This window comes from Ptychodera flava, chromosome 1, assembly GCF_041260155.1.
Source record: "Ptychodera flava strain L36383 chromosome 1, AS_Pfla_20210202, whole genome shotgun sequence".
Taxonomy (NCBI): Eukaryota; Metazoa; Hemichordata; class Enteropneusta; family Ptychoderidae; genus Ptychodera; species Ptychodera flava.
The window spans coordinates 11894585-11900215 of record NC_091928.1 but is presented as its reverse complement, the minus strand read 5'-3'; positions in this window follow the sequence as shown (position 1 = coordinate 11900215).

The following is a 5631-nucleotide window of genomic DNA, read 5'->3' as shown; positions in this document are numbered from 1 at the left end:
TTCAAAAAGCAGAGACTCTAAAATTTAGTATGGTAGCAGTAGTTTACTCGAAGGATGAAGTGGGTGTATATTTGGGGTAAAAACCTCAATTTTGGTATTAATGATAAAAATTAATTTAAGTAAAAAACTTGACGCTATTTTCTGAAATGTAATATTTCACTTGAAAGGAGAGTATATGTAGAAAAAAACAACTATTTTATTTCCTCATTTTAAAATTGTAGGAGTTTAAAGACTGACAGTATAATAATTGATTAAAATCATGATCAGCAAAATTAAAATGCCTCTTATTCAAAATGCCTCTTATTAAAAATGTAAGAGCTTTATTGCCAAACAAAACCAATTGATAGTCGTTTTGTTATAGCATTTAAAAAAAATGTGAAATTTCAGAAAATTTGACCCAGCCGGAGTGGAGTTAAATTCTTTGGAAATTTTGAAATTGGGAGGCAAAAGAAGCCAAGAAATCAGGTGATTTGCATACATTTGCATAAATTAACACTTCTTTATCATGCAACTTTCAACTGCTTTACAAGCTACAAGGTAAACCCAACCTGTAATTTTTAGCATTTGTTCAATGTTCATCTCTGTGTATCAACATTTGTTTGTTATTCTATCACTACATAGAACACCCAATGCTGTATTTAGCAACATACCAGTGTGAACATAAATGACCATTGTTATTGTTGATAAATGAATTCTAGTCTGGACTTGATCTGAGATCTCTTTTCAACAAAAACAACCCTGACTGTTCACTGTATGGTTTGTGTTGACATGCTAAATACTGGACATTTCATGACGCTTCAGGGAGGAGAACAAGATACTGCAGTAGATGCATAAAACAAACCACTGTGAATATTACCGAATTTGGCAGCTAAAGGAGTTTAACTAAACATGTTGAGTTTATCTGTCACCCAGGTAGCGTCTATGGTTCTCTTTTGTAGAGATCAGAAATTCTGGGCAAATATTGAATTGATGTTTTTTTTCCTTGGCCCCCCCCTAAAAGATTGTGGTATTTTTGTCTGGCCCCCCTAAATTTTCTTGGGAAAAATGGGTGCCCCCCCTGAAAATCCTCCACCCCTGGAAGTAAATTTTTAACCGTCCCTTAGCCGATGCTAAAAGTTTCATCAGTTGCTTGACAGCATTACTTGTGGATTTTTGTATATTCGATTCTTTCTGTTCGCAGATAAATTCGTCAATTTCGGGAGGTGACGACCAGACTCGCTTTACATGTAGGCTACTTAGTAGAAGCTGAACAGTTTTTAGTTTTACGGGATTGAGAAACAGAGAAACTGTCACGATCATCATAATCAATATGTGTAGATTTTTGTCACATGTATATGAATAATTAATTCCGCCAAAATTCTTCAGAACCTAAGTTTACTCTATTTTCGTCTTGGAGCTAGGCGATAATACTGCCGACAAAAAGTCGTTAACCTACCAGTACAACGGCAGTAGAAAAGAGTTCTGACCGTATATACTTCAGAAGTAGGGGAATACGGAAATCCTGTAAACCTTATTACTATTGTGTGATGTCACACTGGGGCAATAACAGGGTCTATGTATGTGATATATATATATATATATATATATATATATATATATATATATATATATATATATATATATATATATATATATATATATAATTTTTTGGGTATATTTTAAACATTCAGTCATTCAGTGGTTTAATGAAATTGTTGTTATGTCACTTAAAAGTGTCAATTCGAAAGTTTGAATACAGTATTTTGAATGAGCTGTGAATGTACGCCACTCTTTTTATGCACAAATACATGTCCAGAACTGTTGTAAGAAAAATGTGATTGTGATTCTTAGTGCATGTTGCGTTCTAATACTGAATTCTCATAGAGGAAACAGAAATTGTCAGGAACTTGTCATGCTTTTCATATGAACTGCAGATTTCATAATGATTAGTACACTTTGCAAAACAGACTTTTCAATTTACAGACATCAAGATATTTCTGGTATATATCTCTGATATGTTAATTTACTGCGCTCGAAGGGCGCGCCGAAAAATATTAAACATCCAGATATCTCAGATATATATATATATATATATATATATATATATATATATATATATATATATATATATATATATATATATATATATATATACATCTGATGTATGAAAGTCATTCAGCTGAAGGGCATGCTGAAAAATATTGTTTGATATTTTAAAGAAATGCGCCCGAAGGACAGATATATGTATGTCTGAAACACGAGATCGGGGCTCTGAAAAATATGTCTTATTATCATTAAAGTTACGTGCCCGAAGGGCGCGCCGAAAAATCTTAAACATACATATATCTCAGATATATGTATGTCTGATATATTAAAGTTTTGCACTAGGACGGGGCTCTGACCAGTCCCTCATTCCCGCTAATTTTTAAAAGTATCTTGTGCAAATTATCATAACCAAGCCCTCCCCCAGTATATTTGGTCACACTGAGATAAATGTTACACCTTAATTCCAATTCGATACAGTTATTTCTGCCATAGTAATGAAAAGATACTGGGCCACGCCCCAAATGAAATGGGAAAATTGAAATTGAAAAAACAGAAATGTGCATTGTTGGAAATAGAGTTTGTCAGAGGGAAATTTGAATGGCCGCAAAGTGCCATCCTCAGTATACACACCTATACATATACAGTATACATACCTGTTTCCTACGTTTCAATCTCAGCCCAAATATTTTAAATTTAGAAATAGGCCTAAAAGTTAATAATTAAGATGATAAAACCATTTGAAAATTGAAAATTAGTTCTATTTCGATTTTGTTTTTTGAAAATTCAAATCGGTTTATTGGTTGGCCAAAATGTGCCACGGTTTATAATACTTGACGTTGACAGTTTTGTTTTAACATCTTCTGAAATTCTGTCATTAGACTTGTCAGTGCAATCTGTCCATGTCGTAATCATACAAGAGAACTATATTATTTCTTGGTCAACACACAAGAGATGATATTCATATATCTCCAGAGTGTGTTCACTTATCTAAAATCAGTAAACTATTCAAAAAGGCAAATGTAACTGAAAATTAATTTCAAGAGGCTTTTTGAAAGACTAGAAGGGTGCACGGAAATGAAAAAGTTATATCCCAAAAGGTTCTTGCTGATACTGTGATATTTTTTTTCCTTCCACATTAGCTTGTCAGTTTTTTTTCATAAGTCATCTAAGGCAGAATTTTGTTTTCCCTTGTATCTGCTGGGAAATTTTTTTTTCGAAAATCTTCCAGACCCCCCAGGATATCAAATGGTCCACCCCTTAGTGGGAAGAAACCAGTTGAGGACTTGGGACAAATAACCAGTCAGTTACTACACTGACTGTCCTTTGACCATATGTATAGATGGAAATTAGCAAACCTACATAAAAAGAGAAAGAAGTGATCACATTTTTTTTAACACTCACAGTTCTGGTCTATTAAAAAGACACAATACCGAACTCTCCGTCTAAAGACTTCAGCAAGTAAAGGTTGCAATATTTTTAATTAAGCAGAGAATGTTAGAGGTAGTTCGCGGGTCGAATATGAAAGTCTTACATTTCCGCTCAAACTTTTCGCGAGTAAACTTGCAAGCATTCTCTTTCAAAATCAGGAATGAAGATCGAGGGGTCACCGTGCAAATGAGGAAAATTATTTTAAACACCAATTTGGAATATTGGATAGTGAATTAATGTCGATTTAATCTGCAAATATGATCTCATCACACACTTGTTTTTATGAGTATTTTGTAATATTGAAACATTCAGCTATATGGCACCTAATACTTTTGAGAAATTTGAAAAATATGGAAATCCAATTATCCAAAATTAGTTCGAATTCCAATTGTGTTTTACCGTCCTCAAGGCGTCTTCCACATTATGACTACAATATAAAGAGCATGAATTGTATAATATAGTTTTCCATATGTACATGTCGAATCCTTGTCAGCAGTGATTATGAGAGGAAATTTAGCTGCGAGTATATTTTCTCAATTTTTCGTCAATAAACGTACTTACATGTAAGTTGGTACGAAAAAAGGGAAAAAGTAATATTGTCTATAGATTTTATTATCAGTGTCAATCTTTAGATGTACAGAAAACAGATAAAAAGACCGACTGTCATGAACAACGTTGATCCTGCTGATCTACGAGTGGAGTTTTTGGAACGCTGAAAAGTGCCTTCATTATAGGTCGGGTGGGTTTCTCATGTATCTCAGTTAAAAACTTCGAGGGTGCTTGACACTTGTTTTTTATGTCATAGCACTGGGTCTGTCTGTTTCGGTCACTGGACGAAAATATCATGGACAAAAACGACAATTTTCCGTACTGTTTTAAATTTCTCTCTACTGTTTCGAATTTCTCCGTACTGTTTAAATTTTCTCTGAACGGAGAATTGTCTACGTAGGTGGCAGACCATTAATTCATTATTGCCATGGTTTCATGTATCGTGTCTAAAACCAGGGTCGAATATATGCATGGTCATCCATTCATTCAGTATTTTTCAACAAGTGAAACAATATAAGTAGTATCTTGCATCAAACAAAATTCATGAAAAATGGCCTACTTTATCCCATTAATTAAAAAATAACCATCGATGATCCGTAATAGAAATAGTAAGATCTCCTAAAATATACATCACATTCGACATACTAAATACTCTGTCAGGTTGAAGATAAATTTCCCAGTCTTAGTTTTTAGAAAATAGAAAATTTAATTTTTCTCCATCCTGTAAACACAGGGATGACGGCCATTTTGAAATTCAAATATTCATAGTTTAATATCACCATACATAGTGAATTGACATTTCGGTGAAATTCCAAAATCAAGTTTCTTACAAAACCTAAGACTTGTAACCACTCTAGTCTAATCAAGAACAATATAATGTAAATAATCAAGCATACATAAATGCACAGATTTATCGAATTTTGTACTGAAAAAAATTATTCATGGTGTCATCATAGACCGCTATGCACAGTGAATCAACATTTCAGTGAAATTCCAAAATCAAATTTCTTGCACAATCATGGACTTGTAACCACTCTAGTATAATCAAGACCATTAATATCAATAATCAAGATACTTCCCAATTCAAACAAAGTACATTTAAATACATTATCAAACATATATACTATACAGATATAGCATATTTTGTGGGGGTAAATTGTCAATAATTTGCCTGATTGACTCCATGTACTATAATTTGATATTTTTGGATGAAGCACTAAATCAGCTACATCTTGCCCTCTTATAGTTGCACAAAATATGGTGACCCTCCCTCAAATGTATGAAATACAATATCGCTTCAAAAATTCTTGCGTGATAAATTGCGACTGTCCCTCCAAAAACACCAGCCCTCCCCTCTGTAATTTTTCCCTAACATAACAATTGAACCAATTGTTATGTAAATTAGTTCCTGGGGAGAATACCACAGTGGTTGGGGGGGGGGGTCAAGTTTTAAAATGTCCGACAAGGGGGAGGGTCACATTTTAGATAGGAGGATAGGGGGGAGGGTCACATTGTACGGTACAGGTGTGCGCGAAATTCCCCGGCCCACCCCTGTAATTACTGGAGGCTCCCTAACTGTGTACAAATCTAAGTAGCCTGTCGTCACTGTCATGGCTAGCGTTCCTAATT